The sequence below is a fragment of the Triturus cristatus genome, chromosome 12, assembly GCF_964204655.1.
Source record: "Triturus cristatus chromosome 12, aTriCri1.1, whole genome shotgun sequence".
Lineage (NCBI taxonomy): Eukaryota > Metazoa > Chordata > Amphibia > Caudata > Salamandridae > Triturus > Triturus cristatus.
The window spans coordinates 850,566,722-850,592,356 of NC_140595.1; positions in this window are offsets into that span (position 1 = coordinate 850,566,722).

Consider the following 25,635-nt stretch of genomic DNA (forward strand, 5'->3'; position numbering starts at 1 on the left):
AGGAACCATTAGCAGCCACTGGATACAAAAACCCTTCCTTAAAAACAATCATACAGCTTTTGCTATATGTTAAAAATACCAATGCGGGTGGCTATTCTTTTCCAAACTCTTCCTAGCGATGCTGTCAGCACAGAAGGCACGGATCAAAAGCCACGTGTGTGCATGGGTGTGTGAACGTCCGGTAACTGTTTGCTTTGGACAGATGTGGTAATAATATATAGCAGATGTTTATCTTCTGAGGGATACATTGACTTCACTTAATATAGTTTTCCGTTTATATATTTACGGTGCGTGTTTATTTTCTGCACTGTTCAGGAAATGTATGTAGGATGACAACAACTCGAGCATAGGCTGGGGAGGGAGCACAGAAGCGGGCTGGGGAGGTAAGAGCACAGAAGCGGGCTGGGGAGGTAAGAGCACAGAAGCGGCCTGCGAGGTAAGAGCACAGAAGCGGCCTGGGGAGGGAAGAGCACAGAAGCGGGCTGGGGAGGTAAGAGCACAGAAGCGGCCTGGGGAGGGAGCACAGAAGCGGGCTGGGGAGGTAAGAGCACAGAAGCGGCCTGGGGAGGTAAGAGCACAGAAGCGGCTGGGGAGGGAGCACAGAAGCGCCTGGGGAGGTAAGAGCACAGAAGCGGCCTGGGGAGGGAAGAGCACAGAAGCGGGCTGGGGAGGTAAGAGCACAGAAGCGGGCTGGGGAGGGAGCACAGAAGCGGGCTGGGGAGGTAAGAGCACAGAAGCGGGCTGGGGAGGTAAGAGCACAGAAGCGGCCTGGGGAGGTAAGAGCACAGAAGCGGCTGGGGAGGGAGCACAGAAGCGCCTGGGGAGGTAAGAGCACAGAAGCGGCCTGGGGAGGTAAGAGCACAGAAGCGGGCTGGGGAGGGAGCACAGAAGCGGCCTGGGGAGGTAAGAGCACAGAAGCGGCCTGGGGAGGTAAGAGCACAGAAGCGGCCTGGGGAGGTAAGAGCACAGAAGCGGCCTGGGGAGGTAAGAGCACAGAAGCGGCCTGGGGAGGTAAGAGCACAGAAGCGGGCTGGGGAGGTAAGAGCACAGAAGCGGCCTGGGGAGGTAAGAGCACAGAAGCGGCCTGGGGAGGTAAGAGCACAGAAGCGGGCTGGGGAGGTAAGAGCACAGAAGCGGCCTGGGGAGGTAAGAGCACAGAAGCGGGCTGGGGAGGTAAGAGCACAGAAGGGGGCTGGGGAGGTAAGAGCACAGAAGCGGCCTGGGGAGGTAAGAGCACAGAAGGGGGCTGGGGAGGTAAGAGCACAGAAGCGGCCTGGGGAGGGAGCACAGAAGCGGGCTGGGGAGGTAAGAGCACAGAAGGGGCCTGGGGAGGTAAGAGCACAGAAGCGGCTGGGGAGGGAGCACAGAAGCGCCTGGGGAGGTAAGAGCACAGAAGCGGGCTGGGGAGGGAGCACAGAAGCGGCCTGGGGAGGTAAGAGCACAGAAGCGGCCTGGGGAGGTAAGAGCACAGAAGCGGCCTGGGGAGGTAAGAGCACAGAAGCGGCCTGGGGAGGTAAGAGCACAGAAGCGGGCTGGGGAGGTAAGAGCACAGAAGCGGCCTGGGGAGGTAAGAGCACAGAAGCGGCCTGGGGAGGTAAGAGCACAGAAGCGGCCTGGGGAGGTAAGAGCACAGAAGCGGCCTGGGGAGGTAAGAGCACAGAAGCGGGCTGGGGAGGTAAGAGCACAGAAGCGGGCTGGGGAGGTAAGAGCACAGAAGCGGCCTGGGGAGGTAAGAGCACAGAAGCGGGCTGGGGAGGTAAGAGCACAGAAGCGGCCTGGGGAGGTAAGAGCACAGAAGCAGCCTGGGGAGGTAAGAGCACAGAAGCGGGCTGGGGAGGTAAGAGCACAGAAGGGGGCTGGGGAGGTAAGAGCACAGAAGCGGCCTGGGGAGGTAAGAGCACAGAAGGGGGCTGGGGAGGTAAGAGCACAGAAGCGGCCTGGGGAGGTAAGAGCACAGAAGCGGCCTGGGGAGGTAAGAGCACAGAAGCGGGCTGGGGAGGTAAGAGCACAGACGCGGGCCTGGGGATGCTTGTCAATACCACATAATTACTGTCCATATATTTCCACTGCACAACATGTAACATAATTCCACCTCACAAATCCACACCACACAATTTCACACCACACATTTCCACAACTAACAATTCTGCAATTCTAACTCAACCCAAATAATTTCACTGCACACCACATACATACAACATAACACATGTGGGTAAAAAACATTGGGGCAGATTTATGTTAGACTTGCGCCAATTTTACGCCGCCGTTGCGTCACTTTTGTGACGCAGCGGCAGCGTAAACCCTGCGCCACGTTGCGCCCTATTTACATCGTGACGCATCTATGGAGATGCGTCACGTTGTAAAGCCCTGCGCCACATTAAACCTGCGTCAGGTTTAATGTATGCAGGGTGGGCGTTCCAGCGGAAAAAGTCTCGGAAAAGTGACGCAGTGAAATCTACAAGATTTCACTCAGTCACTTTTCCGACGCTGCTGCGTCAAAACCTTGCGCCTGCTTGAAGCAGGCTTAAGGCATGACGCAGCATGTAAGGTATGGGCAGCCCCTAAACATTGCTGGAGTTGCGTCGTGCTTGCAACACGACTCCAGCAATGCGCCGTCCTTACGCCATCAGATGCGTCACGCATCTGTTTATCCTTGCACCACGATGCGCTGCATTGTAAATGCGGTGCATCTGTGGTAGCGCAAGGGTAAACTTGTGTGACGCATCTTTCCTGGCGCATCCCTGCTGATTTGCAGGGATGCGCCAGGAAACATAAATCTGCCCCATTGTCATTTACAATGCCAATAGCTCTAACTAAAGCAAATACGAGACCTATCGCATTTTGAATGCTTTTTTAAGGTGTAGTCTCAGAAATACAGCTGTGAAGGCCTTACATGAGGTACCAGGAGGGCTTGTTGGCCCCCAAGTTCCCTCAGGAGTTAAGTGGACTTCATCCCCCAACCATAAGTGTACCAGGAGGCGCATTTGCAGAGTGGTGGAGAAAGAGGGTGTGGGCTCCGAAGACCTCTCAGCAATCCCATTGTGTGGGACTTATTGGAGATAATAGGAGGGGTAGTTGGCCCCCAAGGACATCCTTGGGGGCCAACTACCCCTCCTGTTGCCTCCAGTAAGTCCCATACAGCAGGATTGCTGAGAGGTCCTCCGAGACCACGCCCCCTTCTCGACCACTCTGCAAACGTAGCTCCTGGCACACTACTGGTTGGGAGAAGAAGTCCACTTTAGTCCTGAGGTTCTCAGAAGTAAAGTGGAACTCATTCCCTAACCAGGAGGCATGTTTCCTTATTTGTAGAGAAAGGGCATATGGCCACATGGCCTCCAAGTCTTCTCAGCAATCCCGCTGTCAGGGAGTTACTGGAAGTATCAGAAGGGGTTCCTGGACCCCAAGGACCCTCAGTATCTAAGGGGACTTCATCCCCAAACCACCACTGTGCCAGGAGTTTTTTTCCATTCTTTAAAAAAATAAATAAGGGAAAGGGGCCCCCATGGTTCCTGCTAGCTCACTTCCTCCTGTGTGAGCCAACATTGCTGTGACACAAAGGGAGCTGCTAACATGCAAATCGGTCAAAGCAATTCTGCTCTGCCACAAGTGAGAGCATTTTCCGCACTCGTTTACTCAAAGCAGCACAGTGTTGTCTATGGCTTTGCAGGAGCAAACAATAGCAAACAGCAATGTCCTGGGGTGGGCAACCAGGGAAATTGCGGAACATGCCCTGTGTGTTGGTGGTCCTCAGAGCCATCTTTTGCAATGGGAGGCCCTGTCCCGTGTTAGAAGTTGCCCCAGGGAGGTGGTGGTCCCTGGGGCTGTGGGGTCCATAAGGCCCCCGCATTCAATCTATATGGTTCCCGGGGCCTGCGGGGGTCCATATGGCCCTCCCCCTAATGACAGTTAAAGTACCGGGAAGGTTGTAGCCCCTAGGGCTGCAGGGGGTCCTCACAGCCCCCTCACATTTTGTATTGAAAAGCCCTGAGGAGGTGGTGGTTTCTGGGGCTGGAAGGGGGTCCAAGAGCTTCCATTTATTGAAGAAATAAGGCCTAGTAAGTGGTGGTCTCCGGGGGGGGAGGGGATGTAGTACAAGCGCCATTGCATAATACAATTGAAAAAACCCAGGAGGTGGAGGTCCCCGGAACTTAATTAAACCCTAGGAGGTGGGTCCCATGCGCCCCCCTTCTTTATTTTTGGCATACCCCCAGGATTCGGCCCACCTTGGGGCTTTTTTCAAAAGATCTGCAGATCCAGCAGAACTATTTTAAAAAATGCTTTTTTTTGCCCCGAAGGGATCCCAGTGGGGCCCCCCAAGAGGCCTAGGGGGTCAGAGTGTTTCTACCCTGCCACCTTTTCTTTTCTTATCATAATTGTGTGGGACTCAGTTCAACCGATTCCCAAGATGGCTGGCAACGCTTACTGGTTAAAGTTTTGGCAATCATAAATCAGTAGGGTTTCAGTAGGCTGTTGGGCTCCTAGATATCTATATTTTTTTAATTAAATATCTCAAAAACTACTGAACGGATTTACACCAAATCACAAAAAGCACCCTTTCTGGACCTACATCTAGCTTTCTTCCAAATTGTGTGTAATTCCGTTCAGCAGTTCGGGCTATGTTTGTGTTAAAAAAGAAAAGAGTAATCCCCAAAGACATAAAATGGGCAAAACGCATTTTGGGAGCCCCCTGTTTTCTCGACCTCGCTTAACGAATTACCCCGAATCACAGCAGCTGAACCAAAAAGGGGAAGGTTTGTGTACATTTTGTGAAGATCCATCATGTGGCCTCAAAGTTATTGCCGAAACAAAAGTAGTTTATATATAAAACTATGTAGGTATTTATAGTTAGAACCTACTTTCCATAGGAAAAGCATTTTTTGATTTGCCAATATGTTTGGCGCAGTTTGACGAATCTTCGTGAAATTCTCAAAACTAATGGCCCGCTCACTTCAGCTACTGTGTTGAAAGTTTCAGGGTGATTCGTCAAGCAGGTGCCAAAAAAAAGGTTTTTTTTCTCCATGTTAATTTCCATAGGGAACTTTACACAAGGCTACAGCCCGAACTTCTGAACGGAATTACACCAAATTTGGCAAAAGGTAGCTCTTAGTTCAGAAAGCGTTCATTTTGTTAAATGGTGTAAATCCGTTCAGTAGTTCCTAAGAAATTAAAAGAAATTTCAAATTATATATCTAGGGACGTGATGGATCGGCAAACCTTGCCGAGCACGAGCCTGTAATTTCATTGGCCACCTACATTTCCAACCAGGAAATGTTGGCAGCCATCTTGTTACTTGGTTGAACTGAGTCACATCAAACAAGGTAAAAAACATTTTTTTAAAGAAAAGGGGGCAGGGTAGAAACACCCTGACCCCCTAGGCCTGCTCAAGGGGTCCCACAGGCACCCCGTGGGCCTCCTAAAAAGTAATTTGTTTACATTTTCAGCAGGAGCCGCTTTGGGTCTCCCGCGCTTAGTTTAATTAGACCCCCGGGTGGGGCATGTCAGGGGGGCAAAAATGTTAATAGATGCAGGGGTCCCCGCAGCCCTGGGGAGCCCCACCTCCCCAGGCTATGTGTATTAACTGTGTGGGGCCATGCAGGCACCCCGCAGCCCCATGGATGGCCACCTCCCTGGATCTTTATAAAAAAACAATTGTGGGGGGCTCCTTCCCACCTGCAGCCCCGGGGACCACCATGTCCCCCTCCCCGGGGCTATGTTCTTGCAATCGGGGGGCCACGCAGTCCCCCGCAGTCCTGGGAACCACCACCTCCGGGGGCTTTTTTTAATAAAAAAGGCATGTGAGGGCTCCTGCCCCTTCCCAAGCAGCCCGGGGGCCCCCAACTCCCCAGGGCTAAATGCATTAAATGCAGGGGCCACCACCTCCCAGGGCTCTAAGCAAAAACTAAAGTGTGGGGGGCTCAAGCCCAGCCACACTACCACCTCGGGGCATACATGAATTAAATGTGGGGGTCCATTGGGGCCCCCTGGCCCCAGTGACCACCACGTCCCCAGGGCCACACACATGTTGGAGGGGGACATGCAGCCCCCCTCATAGACCCCTCCATGGCCCTGGGGTCTGCCACCCCTTAGGGCCAGATCCAGCAATGTCCTGGGGTGCCCAGCCCCGGGACATTACAGTTTGCTATGGTATAGTGGGAACACTACTCCTGCCATGCCATAGCAAACTTCTGCATTGCTTCATGGAAGCGAGAGCAGAAAAGCTACTCTTGTTTCCATGAAGCGGAGCAGAATTGCTTTTGGACAAAGGGAGCTGCATGTTTGCTGCTACCTCTGCCCAAAAGCAATTCCGGCTGCTGCAGGAGGCGGGAACCGGCAGGGACCGTGGAGGCATAGAGGCTCACCTTGTGGTTCCCAATTTTGTGGCCATTCCCCTGGGGATGGGTCCCCGGGGCCGAAAATGGTCCAGGAGAGGGGCCACTCAACCCACCTCCCCACTTTAGAATGTTTTTGGAAAGGAATAGGATGGCCCTGAAGATGGGGTCCCGAGCTGAAAATAGCCTGGGGGGGCTCCCTCATAGAAAAATCAATATTAAAAAAAAGACTAGGCCTCCTGGATGGGGTCCCCAGGGCCAAAATAGGCCTATGGAAGTGGGGAGCATTAAGTAATAATTTTTTTCTCGCAGAGTAGGAGTCACAACCTTGTCACAGCTCTCAGTGTGTAAGGTTGTTGTGCATTCATCCACCTTAAATAAATAATTAAATAGTATATAATTCAGAAGGCAGTGATGCAGTTGTGAACTTTTTATGGAGGTAATGAGATTGAAGCTGATAGTCACATTAAAATTGACTTAAAATAATATAAAAAATATAAATTAAAAGTTAAACTTGAAAAGTGAAATGTCTTGTACATTGAATTAGTGCTTTTGTTCTGCAAATTTGCGACAGGTTTGCGAAACCAGAAAATATTTAAACACAGTAAAAATGTTAAAAATATATATCTTTCACTGTTGGGTTATAGGGTGGCTCTAAAAAGAGCCGTTGTGCTAATTATGGCTTTGTTGCAGCTATATGTAAATGCGGATGCACAGTTTAAGGTTGTTAAAAAACACAGTTGCCTTCATCTGTGAAGTGAACTCCATCACTTCTGTAGATGTCGTGCAAATCAAAATGTAGCTTGTTGTCATAGATGGAGCCCATCCTATGGTCTCTGAGGTAAGCAGAAACAGCTTTATTAACATTCTTACTAGCCTTCTCAATCTCTGGACAGAATTGATTTGACCACTTCCATTTCTGTCTTTGGCATATATTAGAGTAATACAAAGACAGAGTGAGGAAAAAGCGACATCAGTTGTGCAAAGGTATCCACAGTGCACACTCATGAGGTCAGAGGGTTGGAGAGGGCAAAAGGTTTTAGCGAAAAGCAGCTATTGGTTGCACTTTAACCTTCTATGTGCAAACCATTTAATATCCACATTTTGCAAACCTAGGTCTTTGTCAATACCTTTATGTTCAAATATCCCAGAGGGCATATAAGGAGGGGATATAAAAAAAATTGTTATCAATCTAATAAAGGAATTTATCCCTGAAACTGTAGGTCAGGACTTAGAAATGGATTTACAGAGAGTGCGCCGGGACCCTTTTAAGAGAAACCAGGGCAAAGTAAAACCAAGAAAAATACTGATAAATTTTCGTTCTTTTATGATTAAAGAAATGATCTTGACAGTGGCATTCAAAGCAAAGCAATTTAAAAAGGATGATTGGTTTTTCACTATAAAATCTGACATAGCAAAAGTCATCCAAACTCGCCAATGGGAACTAGGAAGACATATACAGGAACTGAGATCTTTGGGAGCAAATGCGCAGTTAAAATTTCCAGCATTGCTGAAAGTCATTTGGAATAATAAGATGTATAACATCAAAGAGGTGTCTGAGGCAGAGGTTTTGGTTGCACAGAAAAAGGCTCAGAAAGGCTTATAGAACGTGATTGAAGCAAAGAAACTCAGAGGATATAATGTATTACCCAACTTGGAGAAAGGGAGGGTTCCCCTGGGTGGGTAGGGTGGGGGGCAAGGTTTTTTCACTTTTTTTTAGCTTGATTGAACACAGGTGTGGGAGAAAAATAGGGAAAAAATCAACAAAATTGTTTAGAGGCCTCATGTGCACAAGAAGACTAAAGGTTTGTAGGGGTAGGAAGCCGATTATATATGCTGATGCAAACAGACGGTAGAAAGGTTTATATTTGGAGGGTATTAACCTGGAATGTGAATGGGCTAAGGGTCAAGAATAGGAGAACGAAAATATTGGAATTACTTAAACAGTCAGAAAATGACATTATAATACTGCAAGAGACACATCTGCGTCAAGAGGAATGGGACGGTATTCTTAAGGGGAATAAATGGATTACACAATTTGCATGTACCAACCAAACATGCAATGTTCAGGGGATAGCTATTATTTTCAATGCCTTGGCAAGAGTCAGGGTAGAAAACATCCTTACTGACCCAGGGGGTAGGTGGTTGATTTGTAATACTAAAATACACAGTTTTGAGTACTCCTTCGTAGGATAATATGGCCCTAATATAGATAACCCGATCCCGCTCAAGGAGGTATATAAGCAACTTTTGGGAACAAGTTTTCTAATAACAATGGGTGGGGATTTTAACACTCTACTAGACCCAGCCCTGTATAAATCCACTGTTAAATCTATAATGCACTCCCCCAGAATGAGGGATAGTCTACATCAACGTATTAAAAACTTGGGGTTAGTAGACGCCTGAAAATTAAAAGAGGGACGGAAAAGAGAAAATACTTTCCAGAACAAAAAATACTTGCATGCCTCTAGAATTGACCTATTTCTGATAGATGGCAAATAAAAAAAAAATTATTCAAATAGCGCACCAGCCAATACACTTATCCGACCATGCATCCATAAAGTTAGAGATTTCGCTAGGCATTTCCCCAGCCCAGGCTAGATGGACCCTAAATAGAACTCTCCTAGGAGATATGGATGTTACAGGCACTTTGAGGGCCAATATGATTGAATTTTGTAGTCTCAATGAACACTGCCTATAAAGCCTTTATCTGCGGCAGGTTAATAAGTTTGGCAGCATATAAAAGAAAGTTAGGTAGGATAAACTGTTGAATTTTGAAACTAGTATTGAGGAAATCCAGGAGAGGTTAACTGCTGCTACGAACCCAGTTAATGTCCTGGAGCTGCAAAATAAGCTAAGGGAGGCTAAGGATACTCTAGGAGAATATCTGGAAGGGATAGTGCAGAGGAGGTGGAGGTCCAGTAAGCTGGAACATTACACATATGGAGAGGGGTGTGGGAATTTACTAGCTTGGACGGTGAGACAAGATAGCTTAAGAAATTAAATTAAAGAGATAGTAAACAATGAGACCAAAAAGAGATGTACAGAAGATCGAGCTATTGGGGAAGCCTTCTTCATTTTTTCCCAAGAAGTGTACTCAGAGGATGCAGCAGCAATGCAGAGTGAGATTGAAAAATGGTTACAACAAGACAACCCCCCCCAGTCTAAGTGTAGATCAAAATGTTTCCATAAACCAGGAAATAACGAAGTAAGAAATAGATAAGATCATGAACAATCTTCAAAATGGGAAGGCCCCTGGTTTGGATGGGTTGCCAAATGAAATATATAAGGTATTAAGGGTGGAACTCACTCCTCACCTACTAAAGCTGGTAAACGGGATTTATATGGAACATTGCCCTCTGCCGCCTTCATAGAACGAGGCAATAATAACATTAATACTCGAACCTAATAAGCACCTGACTAAATGTGAAGCATATAGACCAATATCTCTGTTAAATTCGGACTATAAAACTTTCACACAACTTTTCGCCAAAAGGTTGGATAATGTCCTAGGAGGAATAATCTATGAAAATCAGAAAGGTTTCATGAGGGGAAGACAATTAGCAGAATTGACACATGACCTGGTAGGAGCAATTGACATTGCCTTGGTCACAGGAAGACCTTTAACTATAATATTGGTCGACGCATCCAAGGCTTTTGATAGAGTCAGTTGGCCATATTTATATCAGGTAATGGAGGGAAATGGATTAGGGGGAAATTTCCTTAGGGCAGTTACAAATATTTACCAAGCACCAGTAGCAAGGATTTTGGTCAGTGGCTCACTAACATCATCTTTTGAGATAAGTAGGGGTACGAGACAGGGATGCCCGCCATCTCTGCTACTTTTTAATATATACATAGAGCCCCTGGCCAGAAGATTAAGAACAGAATGTAGAATTCTCCCCTTCCATTATCTTGGATGGATAAAGAAGGAAGCCTTATATGCTGGCTATTTAGTAATTTACACTACAGACCCACTGTCTTCACTGCCAATAATAATGCAGATAGCAGCCGACTTTGGAAACATTTCAGGAAATCTGGTTAATGAAGAAAAAAACGAACTTATGTCCTGTAATGAGCCATCGGGCATCTCTTTAGAAAAAGCTGAAATTAGATATTTGGGAATCCGGGTGGTTAAAAATTTGGATGGACTTTCATAGACTTATGATAGAAACTAAAAATCTCTTGGGCAGCTCTCCCTATATCCTTTCTGGGAAGAACCAACCTTGTAAAAATGGTGATTTTACCGAAATGTACCTTTCTCTTTAATTCCCTACCACTACACTTCAAACCAGAAAGGTTTAGAAAGTTACAGAGCAAAATAAGTAGCTTTGTTTGTAAGAGAATAAGAATTGCGTGGAAGAAGCTCAGGAAAAAGAAAATTGATGGTGGCATCGCATTGCCAGACTTTCAAATGTACTACTCGGCTTTTGCATTAAAGAACATAAGGAAGCTGCTAATGGACTCTAACTCCATCCCAGCATACTTAAGGACCCTAACAACCTAGCAGAAGAAGGGATTTTTTTTATACAAATTTGACCATCCCAAGCATTTAAAAAAAAAAAAGTAAAGTTTAAAATACTTATTGCGGTATGTAAAATTTGGATACAAGTTAAAAAAGTATTGGAAATCCCTTACTATAGTGCCAAAGCTCCAATATGGAATTCCCCAGGGACTCCACCATATTTGCAAGATAATCTAGTGCTACCTTTGTTGGTGGCAGGAATTGAGAGGTTGGGCCAGATAGCTGATGAAAGGGTGTTACTAACATTGGAAAAATTAAGCATACTCACGGCATCTAGAATTTCCAGATTCAAATACTATCCGCTTGTGGGCTGGTCTTGAGCCCAGATGAACTGGGGGCAAAAACTGGAAATCGAAGATGCGATACAAAGTGCCCAAACATACAAGAGAGAAGTAGCCAGATGGTATTGGGCTTTGGTACAAGAGGAGGATGTTTCCCGGGCTTCGCCGGAGGAGATCTGGAGGCTGGACATGTCGGGCTGCGATGTAACTCAACTGTGGCAAGTATCTACATTTATGCTTTGGTCTGCAGTGAAGTCTGCTCCACTTACACTCCACGTACTGGTCCCCAAAGAAGCTAGCAAAGATGGGGGATGGCAAGAAGAGGCAGTGCCCGAAATGTGCCTTGGAGAATGCGGGTGATGTTCATCTCTTCTGGCAGTGTCTGGCTATCCAGTCTTTTTGCCAAGAAGTTGGGGAGGTACTAACTAAAATTATGGGAATAAATATTCCGGTAAGTCTCTCTCTAGTCATTTTTGGAACGCTGCATGGGGAAATGGTAAGTCTGGAGAGGAGAAGAGCTCAACTAATGTTTATCTTGATTGTTATTGCATGGTGAGAGATCTGTTTAAAACGGATTTCAGAAACACATCTGACGTGTGAGGGATGGAAGGCCTCCATTGGTCATATAGCTAGACTTGACTGCCAAATGAGGTCTATTAAGAGAGAAAGATTGCGGGCACCTTTTTTCACTTTAAAATGTTTGTTGCCTGGAATTTTGTATAGTATGTCGAAAAGTAAGGGGAGGGTAGAGCATAAGAGAAAGTCCAAGGATTAAGATAACCTCTTCTAGTGGTTGCTGAGGATAGTGGTGGTTGCTACAATCTCCTTTCCAAATACTGGTTTGGAAAGGAAAAGGTCGGTAAAAGGTTCTAAAGCCTGATGGTGGTGTTGTAATATCCTTTCTACCTAAACACCCCCTGGTTGTGATCCTTACCTTTTTCCTCTAAGGTTGCATATGAGGACAAAAAAGATACCTCTGTGTTCAGCATAGCTTTTGCCACAGAAAACATAGCTGTGTCCTCCCATCCATTCTGTTAGCGTTTTGAAGGGATGAGACTGTTTAATACCCAGGTGCCCTGTTTTATGAGCAGAAATGAATACATACTCTTTTTTCTACACAAATGTAGATTGCATGCACTGTGAAGCACAGGTATTCAACAATCTGTATGTTTCTTTGTGTGTCTCATGCCACTACGAAAAGGCACAAGCAGACACTTGCATGCCTACAGAAAAATGGTGACATAGGAAGGGCTGCTGATTTAAATTTGGCTAGGCCCAGCATTCTAAGCAGTTGCTGAAAACTGGAGCTCAAGATAAAAGTGAGCTTAAAGACATGTTGGTAGAGGCATTAGTGATTAGGGTACTTCATATGAGTTTCTGGAAAGGTACACTTGAAGTAGGCCATATAAATGTAGGTGTCTAGTTAAAATTTGAAGAGCAGTTTGTCAAGTTTAAAGGTCTGCTTGCTCTTGTGACTGAGGTAAGTGTCTACTTGTAGGTGTATTCTCACAAGTGTTATGGAAATGAAGATGGTAAATTGAAAACCTGGTGGCTGTTGCTACAGTTGAAGACATCTTGTCAGTTGTGCTCTGTCATTTGCTCACACAGGCAAGTCATGTCTTATGTCTGTAGGTGGTATAGAGCTCTTCGAATAGACTGTTCAGTACCCAGGTGCCCTGTTGTATGAGCAGAAAGAAATACATACACTTTCTTCTACACAAATTTAGAGAGCATACACTGTGAAACACAGGTATTCAACTATTTGCATGTTTCTTTTTATGTCCGTGCCACTAGCAAAAGGTAGAGACAGACGCATGCTTGCCTTCAGAAACATGGTAAGACTTACAACAGTGACATGGGAAGGGTTGCTGTTTTAAATTTGTCTAGGCCCGACATTCTGAGCAGTTGGTGCAAACTGAAGCCACATTTGAAACAGCAACCCTTCGCATGTCACTGTTGTAAGTCTCACCATGATTATGAACACATGCATGCCTTTTTCTGTGCCTTTTGCTTGAGGCATGATACATAAAAAGAATCATACAAATAGTTGTATACCTGTGTTTCAGGTGTCTAGCATTTTCAGACGCATAACAGGGATGAGAATACCTGTACAAGAACACACATACCTCAATCACAAGAGCATGCAGACCTTTAAACTTGACAGATTGCACTTCCCATTTCAAGCAAACACCTGAATTTATATGGCCTACTTCAAGTGTACCTTTAAACAGACTCATATGAAGTAGCCGAATCACTAATCCCTCTGCCAAACCCTCATTTTTCTCTTGCAGATTCACTATTTATCGACTGCTCACAATGTTGGGACTAGTCAAATTTTAAAGAGCATGTTACTGTGTAAAGGTCTAAGTGCTCTCGTGACAGGTTTGCTAATGTGTAAAGTTACGATATCCTACATATTTAGTTATTATGGAGAGATTGCCAATACAAAGGAAAGCAACTGCTTATTCATTATTATAATAATTATATAAATTATTTCTAAAGTACAAAATTACTGAACAAACTATTAAAACTAATCTTTGATTTTTAGATATCTACTTTTATTGGGGACAAAAATTGAGAATGGCAAGAGAAGAATAAAAGAGAAGACAAGAAAAAACACAGTACCACTTCGTGAAATGTGAAAAGAGGAAATTTGATGAAGCACAAAACATGATACAGGAAAAAAAAGACTTCTAATAAGAGAACTAAACAGTTTCTCAAAACAGTTATTCAAACGTTAAAAAAAGTGGAAAATGTACAAAAGAAAAAGAAATGTTTTACAACAAATGAGAAGCAAAATGGGAATGGAGATGTTAAAAAACATTATTTAATGGGAGAACAATGCACATAACAAAAAGGCTAAAAGAACATGAGGACGTAAGAAAAAGAATGTTTAGAAGTAGAGTATTAAAAAATGTATTGAAAGATTGTAAAAAATATTTTTAAAAGATCAGTAGCTTATAAGAAAAGGCAACATATTGAAAGTGTAATAGATAAAGCTTTTGAAATGAAATGAAAAATATTTAGATTAATGTTGAAGAGAAAGAGAACATTGGATAAAACAATGTTGTTTATGAAGGACAAAACCAAAAGAAAAAGACAGGTTAATAGAAGTAACTTTTGTAAACCTTTTACAGGTGAATGGAAGCATATTTCCATTGCTGAGCCTTTTTTAATAAAGAAAGCTATTTTCAACAGAACACATTAGTACATGCAGTTGATACTTGTGGCTTATGCTATGACATGAAAGATAGTTCTCCTGTTCCGAAAGAAAAAATGGTTGCTAGGAATGTGGAAGAAGCAATAGCTAAAGAAGTTCAAGGGAGGCATACAAAAGCTCCTGTATATAAGTGGGACTGTAGCAGTATTTGCGGTATTCGACAGGAATGTATTGACATATTACGAATTGTTTTACGAGGATATACCAAAAAAAGTGTTAAACAGAAGATCAAGATATTACAAGGACTAGATGTTATGTTATGTTATGTTAATTTATTTTTATAATGAGCACAGCTACCCAAAAAGGGTTTCCCAGCGCAAGCCTAGAAGGAGACTCTGAAAAAGGTAAAATCATTGATTAAATCATTGATGGAACAGCCAAGTTTTTAGTTGTTTACGAAAATTAGAATACAATGTTTCTTTGCGCATCAAAGAAGGACGAGAATTCCACAAGAGTGGACCGAGGTAGGAAAAAGAGCGACCACCTATTCTTACAAGTTTGATCCTAGGAATCTCAAATTTTTCTTGAGTAGAAGAACGTAGCAAACGAGAGGGTTGATAGGGGCCTACCAAGTTTTGCAGGTATTTAGGTGCAGTGCCGTTCTTGATTTTAAACATATATCTCAGGACTTTGAATTTTGTTCGATTTTCCACCATCTTGCTGCAGAGTTCTGCACGACCTGAAGCTTACACAACATATCCCTGTTAGCACCCAAAAAGAGGATGTTTCCGTAATCCAGTCGAGATGTTACAAGTGCCTGGACTACAGTCTTTTGGGTAGCAGCAGGGAGTATCCAAATGATTTTCTTTAACCATTTAAGGATGGTAAAACAGGTGCCTGCAGTTTTTACTGCATGTTGTTTCATAGACAATTTATTGTCAATAATGAAACCCAGATTGCGGACCTGAGTGGAGGGCAAGGGTAGAGGCCCCATTTCAACAGGCCAATGTTGTGGGCCCCAAAGATCTGTATTTTAGAGAAAAAAGAGGACAACCAACCAAGTGCAGATCCTGAAATGCCCAGAGATTGTAAAGACTTAATTAATACGGTATGAGAAATCGTATCAAATGCGGGACTTAGGTCTAGCAATAAAAGGGCCACTGTATTGCCTGCATCCAAGCGTTGTCGCATTTTGGTAACGCCAAGAAGGGTTGTCTCAGTTGAAAACCTCGCTTTGAAGCCGGACTGAGAGGAATGTAAAAAATTAGAGGATTCAACAAGCATGGACTATTGTGAGTTTACGTGTTTTTCCAAAACTTTAGAAAACACAGGAAGTAAGTAAATGGGCCTAAAATTAGCTGGCTGGGTGGGACCCGCATCTGCCTTTTTCAGCAAAGAAAGGACCATAGCATGTTTCCAAACAGGCGGCATCAAAGCCTCGCAAAGCGAGGCATTAAATAATTCCATAACAACTCTCAAGGATGACTGTTCAAATTGCAGGAGCACAGAAGCCGGAAGAGGGTCACAAGGAGAGCCCAATTTAATACTGGCTAGGATTTTTTTTAAAGAGCTAATATTAAGAGGCACCCACTTCTCTAGATTTGTAAGAGGTTCAACAACAACAGTGGGTTCTAAAAAGGGGATGGACTGAGTGGGGGTCATTGCACTAGTTCCATCTAGTGTCAGATAAATTTGCTCCACTTTGTTTATAAAGAAGTTAGCGAGAGTGTTGCATTGCAATTCATCCAGACTTGGAGAGCTAGACTGCGTGCCCGAACCGGCTAACTACTTAACCATAGAGAACAGAGTGCGAGAGCAATTCTGTCCCCTTAAATTAGTAGAGGAAACATACTCTGCTCGAGCTATTTTACATAAAGCTTGATATTTTTTTAGTGCAGTTTTATATATGAATTTGGATTCAGGGGAGTAATTCTTTCTCCAATATCTTTCCATGACCTTACACCTACTTTTTTCAATGTATTGTTGCTCTGTAAACCAGGGAGCAGGGGGACAATGATTATTCAATTTTTAAGCAGAGTGGAAGACAAACTTTAGTTGCCTCAGAAATCCAATTATAAAGAATTTCCAAGGATGAAAGTGATATAGGGTCAAAGCTAGGGGCATTGTTTGGTTAAATTTTTCTATGTCCAATTTTCCCCAGTTCCTAGACTGAGCATGTGTACCAGGTAATGGTAGAACCGGGTTTAATAGGATTGTATATTGAAACTTGGCAGCGAAATGGTCTGACCAGCTTAAAGGAAGACCGGGTGGGCAGTTAATATGAGACAGGTTAGAGAAAATAGGGTCCAATAAGTGACCAGCTGTATGCGTTGGGCCACTATTGCAGAGAAGTAAATTCATTGCAGAGAGGTCTGCAATCAGTGCCCTACTCGCAGTACCTTCATTATTTTCAAAATGAAGATTTAAATCACCCAAGACTGTAAAGTTAGCCGTTTTAAGTAGAAAAGGAGCTATCAAATCTGGAAGTAAAGACACCCAAGAACAGGCCGGTCCTGTGGGTTGGTAGATCAGTACCCCAGATAGGGTAAACTGGGCAGTAAGAGTGAGTTTAAAAAGAGCAGCTTCACAGTCAACAAGTGGAAAATCCTCAAATTTACATGAATAACCCCTTTTAAATTATCGCAATGCCTCCTCCTTTCCTATTCTATCTTTTCTGACTATGGCATAATTGTCAGGTAGGGCAGTAGCCACATCCGGTCCTGAGCTTGTATTTACCCATGTTTCTATTAAAAAAATTGCATCAGGCTCTTCGCTGCTCAACAAATTAAAAATATCCTCCTTATGTTTAGGGAGGGAGCGACAATTAATATTCCAAAAATTATAAATTTTATTTTTACTTGAAGGATATCCATAATTTTGCTGGTAACTGGAATCATCTATAATGGAACTGTTAGAAATATTCGAGAGATGAGTACTAAAACGGTAATTGCAACATATGCAGGAGGTGTTAACCTCTAAGGGACAGAGAAAGTTACAATCAGTGCCGGTCTTACCGCGTAAGCTCAGCAGTTGTTCGGGAGAGTATTGTGTTACATGCGTGTGGGGAATAACAATTTGGGCATAATTCGTGACCCCTGGTCCCGGTCGGACACGGAAGGTCGCAGACGGTCTTGCCTTTGTCGCGCCTTCGGCGCGGCATTGGTGCGCCCGCTGCGCGTCCGGGCCATGGCTTTTAAATGCAGGCAGTGAACCGGCAGCGTGCAACGAGTGGAGCGCTGACCTCAGCCAGCGCGTGGAAATCCCAAAATGGCCCAGAGGGACGGATCGCGTCCCGATGTATGTAAAATAAGAAGATTTACTAAGTTGCAAGGTCATTCTCTTGCTTGACTTTCAACAAAAGTGTGCAAAAACAACAGTTGATGGACAGAATGTAGAACAATGTCATACATTCACCCAGCACAGAGATCTGGGCCTAAATCCATCGTTTTTTTGCTCACCATGCCGTTCCAGTTTGAATCCAGCCATATGCAAATCAGTCTTTAACCTGTGCCCCACGGGAACAGTCCAGCCTGAACTGCCAAGCCAGGTCCTCCCTGGACTGGAACCAAGCATCCTAAGACCGGTTTCGGGGTTTCACTCCTCTTCAGCCAGTATAGCTTTATTCCAGTGGCATGGAGAGCAAGGGACCCACATCTGGGCATACCTTTCCCACTCTGGGTGACAAATGCAAAATCAACAGTTGATGGACAGAATGCAGAACAATGTCATACATTCACCCCAGCACAGTGATCTGGGCCTAAATCCATAGTGTTTTTTGCTCACCATGCCGTTCCAGTTTGAACCCAGCCATATGCAAATCAGTTTTGACCCTGTGCCTCATGGGAATAGTCCAGCCCAACTGCCAAGCCAGGTCCTCCCTGGACTGGAACCAAGCATCCTAGGACCGGTTTCGGGGTTTCATATATAAATATAAAAGAAGAAAAATATGCATTAATTGGATGTGATGGATGCTTAGGCAAACATCCCAAAGGAAATCTTATTAATCATTGAAAACTTAGTTGTGTAATTCAAGATAAGAGAGAATTTTTCTGGACATCGGGGAACATGGCGTCTGCATGCTAGCAGCCGTTTGCTCCCGGAGCTCCCGCTCTTGCTTTTGCAGATGAATTATTGGATTCCCTTATAGCTTTCCGGACTTATGCCCTACTGTTTTCCTGGGCTTTTCTTTTCTGAAGTCTGCGTGTTGCCGCAGCAGATTTTGAAATCGGCACTGTTTTCTGTTGGGAATGTGTTGTGGCGAGGCAGGTAGATGCCTCTCTGCCCTATCTCGCTGGATTGAGGCCGCCCTGGAGCTCAGCAAGGGCTGCAGAGTGGCCGCTCATGGTCACCTCCGAGTGAGCAGTGGCAGAGACAGCATCAGTGTTTGTTTCCAGACGGCTGATCAGAGAAGCCAGCAGGAACGTCTCAAAAAGATTTCGGTGATTTCTGTGCCCACGTTGGAGTCAGGTACAGGGGCAGTGGAAAGGGATCCTGATAGTCGGAAAATACAGCATGTACAGGAGGCTTCAGTCCCTGAATATCAACCCCCTCAGGAGGATATCCCCCCACTTTTGAGAGGATCACAACCGGTCATCACTCCTATAGGGGGCTCTAAGAAGCGCAGGGGTTGGTTCGGGATGTGTCAAGGCGTCAGTAAAAAACTACCCCAACAAGGGCACTGACAATTCTAACAAGAGCTCTAAGTTTGATGACAAATTAAACGCGGATACAGCTCTCCTAAGTCGCCGGACACTCCTCTTGCTCCTTTTGCCTCTGCTTTAACTAGCAGCTCTGCCTTTGAGACATACCAAGTTAAAGGCAGATCTATTTAACCCAGGAGGTCTAAAAGTAATTCCGTAAACACTATAGTCAAGGTTACCCCTTCATTGCGCTCATATTTTATGGTCCAGCCAGAGGTCCTGGACATTATCACACAGGGCAAAGCTCTAAGGAAAAGCCCAGCTACTTTTAATATCTCAATAACTCCTGTAGCTGGAAAAAATCATGGAGTCTGCCACAAACCTGCTTTCCCAGCAGGATAATTCCAATACAATCATAGACCCTCCCGTGACCGAATCCAGCTCTACAACTAGCCCTCTGGATCAAACCCAAACTCAGTCCCAACTGCAGCCGTCTGCTGCTTCTAACAGCGATCCCTGTGGGGGACAAGTGGTGGCTGGATCTTCGTCTTTAGCTTTGGAAGCTCTCTTTGGCACATTGTCCGAAGATATAAAGAAAAGTTTTGCGGTATCTGCAGTCAATCAGGGAGAGATCAGAAACTTTTACGAATCTTTGGACAAAAAGGTGGATTTACTGAACTCTAGGAGCATAACCCTAGAGTAGAGAACAATGTGGGTGAACTAAAAGAAGACCTTGGAATGGCAAAGTAGGATATCTTATTGCTAAGGAAAGAAGGGGCTGACCTCCGTTACAGAATGGAAATTTTGGAGAACAACGTCTGCAGAAACAACTTACGTCTTCTGAATGTCTCGGAAGGGAGTGAAGGATCAGATTTCACATCCTATATTGTATCCTTACTTAAGACCTCCTTACAGCTCGAGGACTCAGAAGAATCTCTGAGTCATGACATTCAGAGGGTGCATAGGGATCCCTTTCGTAGAAACCCTAATAGTTCTAAGCCCAGGAAGATACTAATTAACTTTCTCACTTTCACTGAAAGTGAAATCATTGAAGGCTAAGGAGTTTTCTTTTGAAATCCGCTCTGACCTTTTCAGGCTTACACTGGATAGGCAGTGGGAGCTGGGAAGGAAGTTGGATGACTTTAAAAAGTATGGTGCGGTAGCCAAGATAAAATTTCCTCCCTTCCTGAAAGTTATGCATAATAATAAAATGCATCACTTGAGATCAGTTCAGGAGGCGGATGAGCTGCTTGACATAATTAGCAAAGGGGGCCCTTAAGAAGCTAACTGGACCTGGGTCTCGTTACTGTATCCACTTTTACCAGCAGTTTGCCTTTTTCTTTCGTTTTACCTCCCACCCCCTTCCAACATCACCGTAATCGATAATCAGATAATGATTACGGAGTTAGAGCATCAGGCAAATCATACGTAATGGAGGTGGGAGGTGGTTATCTGTGCATGGTAAACAGGAACTGAAGACAAAATAAACAAACTTTGTTTTCATTACTGGAAAGGAAGGGAAAGGGAAAAAAGAAAAAAAAAAACATTAGAGTCTAGACTAAGGGGAAGGAAAATTAATTTAAAAAAAAGAGAAAAAAAATGGGGATCAACAATACACAAAGGAAAGGAGAAAAAAAAAGGAAAGAGTCTTATATATAATAATAAGTGTTTACATTCCCCGCCCCTATCTTTCTTAAAGGCCCTTAATGGTTTTTTACTGTTGGAAGGGTTTCTTTTACCTTTTTTTCACATTTGGTTTAAGGCGGGCGGAGCGGGTTGCTCTGGGATGCAATTCTCTGGACTACATCTGTCCAGATAATTGGGCTAAGGGTTCTCCAGGGGTGGGGTGGGAGGGGCACAGGGTTCGGGGTTGGGAGCAGTGGGGTAAAAAAAAAATCCTCATTCACCTTTTATCAATCTCATTAATCTCATTTTTAAGAGCAACAACTATGGGAGTCTGTTGAATCGGGTGCTGGTGCTGGCTATTTCAATCTCCTCTCTTCGCAACTGGCCGCTGGTTTAACCCGCCTTGAGCTCTATACAGATTTTGTCCTGGAATGTCAATGACCTGCGCATAAGACCGAGAAGAGATAAGATTATGCAATATTCTGAGGATTTCCCCATGCAGGTCATTGTCCTCCAGGAAACACATTTGCTTAAAGAAGAGACTGTTAGCCTTCTTAAAGAATAAAAGATTGGTTGGCTCATATCTCAGCACAAGCCAGTCAGCAAATATTTGAGGTGTGCTAATTTTATTTTAAAAATCAGTGAGAGCTCGTATCCTATCACAGCTAGTTGACCCATGTGGCAGATGGCTCATTGTGAAAGTTATTATTCTGGAGATCCAGTTCACCTTGGTTGGCTATTACGGACCCAACCAAGATGATCCCTCTTTTCTTAAGACTATCTTCTCCCATTTGCTGGATTTTCCTGAACCAGTAGTCCTAGCAGGTGATTTTAACTTCGTCTTGAATCCCTTATTAGATAAATCAACAAATAATAGAGCTATAGTCCCTTCGAAGTCTCGGGATTTTCGATTGGGGATGATGAAGCAATTCACCTTCTATGATATTTGGAGAGAAAGATCAGGCCAGCAGTTGGGAGTCTCGTAAAGAAACCCTATGCATCGGCAGAAGTCTAGAATTGATTATGTGCTGATAAGTCAATCTCTGAGAGGTAGAGTTAAAAAAATCTCTTAATCTCTTATTTGGCATCTCATCTTTCAGACCATTCTGGCATCTTGTTGGGCTTAGAATGTCCACCACCCAGTCTCACTGGGTCATTGTCTTTCAACCGAGCCCTACTTTTTGAGGAAGAGGAGATCTCTTTCTTATCCCAGGAAACTGAGTGTTTTCTGAGGGTGGATTTAGATTCAGCTCCAATATCAGTTGTATGGGACTCCTTAAAGGCTTTCCTGCGAGGTCAAATTACAAGCAGGTCTAGTTATAGAAATAAAAAATATAAAGAGGAGATCGCATCAATTGAAGTTAAGTTGAAGGCAGCCGAGGCTGATCTAATCGCCCAGGCTCCTCCTGAAATTGAGGTAGAACGTCAGACTAACTTTAACAATGTGAAGTGTCAGTTGGATAATATCTTGCATACTAGGCTCTTTCGAAGATGGGAAGCCAGTAAAATTGCCCATTTCGAGTATGGAGAAGGGGCAGGAAAGCTCCTCTCGTGGAAAACTAAAGTAGACCTTATAAGAAACCAGATCAACGAAATTATTAGTGGGGATGATATTCTCTCTTCGGATGAGGAAATCTGTGATGCATTCCAGCCCTTCTTCCAAGACATTTATCAAGAGGATTAAAGGGTGGACACTTCTAATATTAAGAGCTGGCAGTATCTCTCTTCCCTCCCTGAAACCCGAACAGAAGGAACATTTAGACCGGGAATTCACCCAGGATGAGGTCAGGGATTCCATATCACGCTGCAAGAACGGGAAAGCAGCGGGACCTGATGGGCTCCCAGCTGAGCTCTATAGACTAATGAGTTATATGATTGTCCCCACCTTGACGATGCTCTTCAATCAGATATTACAGGAAGGCTTAAAGCTTCCGGTCTCATGGAATGACGCCACAATTATTTTGATCCTGAAACCTGGGAAAAATCCATCAAGCTGTGGGTCATATAGGCCCATTTCACTTCTGAATAACGATTATAAAATCTTCGTTTCAATATTGGCGGCTAGATTGGGACTTGTGGCGGGGGACATTCTCCATCTAGACCAGAAGGGCTTCGTCAAGAAACGGCAGCTATCAGATCTCACTTATGACTTTATAGGGGCGATCGATCTGGCCTCCACATACTCTCTTCCATTAGCAGCCATGACCTTTGACGCCACTAAGGCATTCGACAGGGTGAATTGGACTTACCTGACGGAAGTCCTGGGGAAATTTAACCTAGGTAAAAGGTTTTGTTGAACAGTCCAGCTGATATACCAGGCACCAACAGCCAGACGTCTTGTTAATGGTAATACCACGGATCCCTTTAAGATCTCGAGGGGGACCAGGCAGGGCTGCCCACTCTCCCCTCTCCTTTTTGACTTATATATTGAGCCATTTGCTCAATGGCTCAGGGATGATCCTAGCATCCAGTCTTTTAAGTATGGTGAGTGGGAGACGAAGGTCGCCCTGTATGCTGACGATATCTTAGTTTTTTCGGCCAACCTGCAAACAGCATTCCCAGCCGTGATTAGCCTGGCACAGGAGTTTGGTCTTGTCTCAGTCTATGAGATCAATGCCACGAAGACAGAAATCATGGTCTGGACCCTCGGGGGACCCAGCACCAGCATCAGATCAGCTCTAAGATGAGATATTCGGGGATCAACATTGTGCAAGATAGTACAAAGATTGCTGAGACAAATCTAGCTTTGGTGGCAAGGGAGTGCCAGAGGCTGATGAAATCAGGGGCTCAACTTCCTTTATCCATTCTTGGGAGGGTTAATCTAGTCAAGATGTCGATACTCCCTAAGGTCACCTTTCTCTTCAATTGCATTCCCCTTCCCTTCGAAAAATCTGACATAGATAAGCTACAGCGGGATATTAATTCATTTGTCCGGGCGTATAAATCATCAAGAATAGCATGGAAAAAGCTGAGGCGGAGAAGAGAGAAAGGAGGCCTTGCTTTGCCTGATATCCATTTATATGCTTGGGCCTTTCAACTCACACACTCGTGTATGCTCTTGAAAATGCCGGTTAGTACTGGTACCGGGGGGATGTTTCTTGCCATGCTCAGGGGAGCCACCTTACCTGAGGAGGGATTTATGTTCAAATTTGGTGATCCAAAGTTTTAAAAAAAGGTTAAGCTGAAGGGTCTAGCCAAAACTTGGGCTAAACTTAGGGGTATGGCTGTGCTCAGCTATTTTTCCTGCTTGGCTCCCCTTTGGGATTCCCCTGGGGCCCCGGAGTGTCTGAGGGATAGGCTGGCAGTACCATTAAGAGAAGCTGGGTTAGTGGTCTGGGGGACTTGGTCTTTGATGGCACTATTGTTTCATGGGAACAACTCAAAGACAAAGTCGGAGCAGGCTTCTCAAGGCTCAAATATCTTCAGCTGAAAAGTTGGGCCCAATCGCAACTAAAGCATAAGAACCCAATAGGGAGTGGTAGCCTTTTAGAACATCAGCTTGTGGCTAAGCCACCGGGGAGGAAGGAGGTTTCTTTTTGGTATCAAGCCATAATTGAATCTGTGGATGGCAAATTCAAACTGGCTGATGAACTGTGGGGGGGGGGTTCCTTACCTGCACAAGACTGTGACTATCTATGGCAGAATTCTTGCAAGATCCTATATGATGTAGTCAAACCGGCATGGCTGAAACAAAACCACCTGTTTACTATTCATAGGGCTTACTTCTCACCCCAAAGACTCTCTAGAATCATCAAAGGCCCTCTAGTCAGCTGTAAGAAATGCGGGCTGGCTTTAGCTTCAGACACTCACATGTTTAAAGAATGCCCTGCCTTGCCTACCTTTTGGGACAGTGTTGGAAGTTTCTTGGCGAGCAGTCTTGGGTGTCCAATTCATATCGACTTACCTCTGATTATTTTTGGCTTTACACACAAAGTTACGGGTCCATCCAGATCGTTGCTTTTCTATGCTATCCAGCTAGCCAGGAGACAAATTTGCAAAAGGTGGACAGAATCCACTCCTCCCTCCTTCTCAGACTAGCTGACTTCAGTGTTGGCGGTTTCTAAGCTAGATCTTGCAATAGAAAGAGGATAGCATTTTGGCATTTGTTGCAACTCGGATTGGGCTCAGGGTTAGGCGATTAACAGTTTTTTGGTTTTTTTTGCTTCTGAGTCCTATGATTATGCTACCTCAACACTCTCCGGGCTATGTCAGCTACTCCCAGTTTTCCCCCTGGAAGTATCAAGACGATTATCATCTAGCTCTTGGAGCTACGTGGAAGAGTTATCTCATCTGGCTTTCATTAGCACCCAAGGAAGTCATGCTACCTGTAGGCGGGTCTCCACTTCCAATTGCCTACTCTTCTCGGCTTGCTGAGTATGGGTATTGACACCTTGGGTGCGAAGTGAAGTGAGGTTGGCGTTGAATGAGGATTAAAAAAAAAGAAGAGAGTGTTTTTCTATTTAGCACTTCTGCAGCTGTTCAAGCCTTGGTATAGTGAAACAGAATTACTTGGAGATTTTGGCTGCTATGAAGATTATTTTAATGCAACTAAAGACAGCATTCAGTACACAAATTTCCCAATGTAGATACAAATTTTAAATAACGAGATCCAACAAGAAATCAGTATTGCAGCTGAAATAGAAATAGAGAAAGTTCACAAAGCAGCCAAAGTTCTGGTCCACTGAGTTAAGATCCACAGGGACAACCAATTATTGAAAATGAAGAGGCAACAGCCATGAATGAGGTAGAAACTGCAATGCGGTGTCCTTGGGAGCTAACAGACTCTACGGCTGGAGGTCCTACCTATACAAATTTCTAGAGCCTCCCCGCCCCAGCAACACCATGGAGTAGAATTACACCTCCAAAAAAAAAACATCGACCGTATGCAACTAAGAAATTCTTGTTACAAGAGAATTGTATGTATGTAGCAAACTAAGCACATTTGCGAAAAGTTTAAATCTAACTGAGTGTTCTTAAATGCACGGAGTGGTACACGCAGGGCTGGTTCTTGTGTGGTCCTGATGAAGTGGTTGGGGTAACCACGAAACATGTCGACCAAGTAAATAGGGACAGC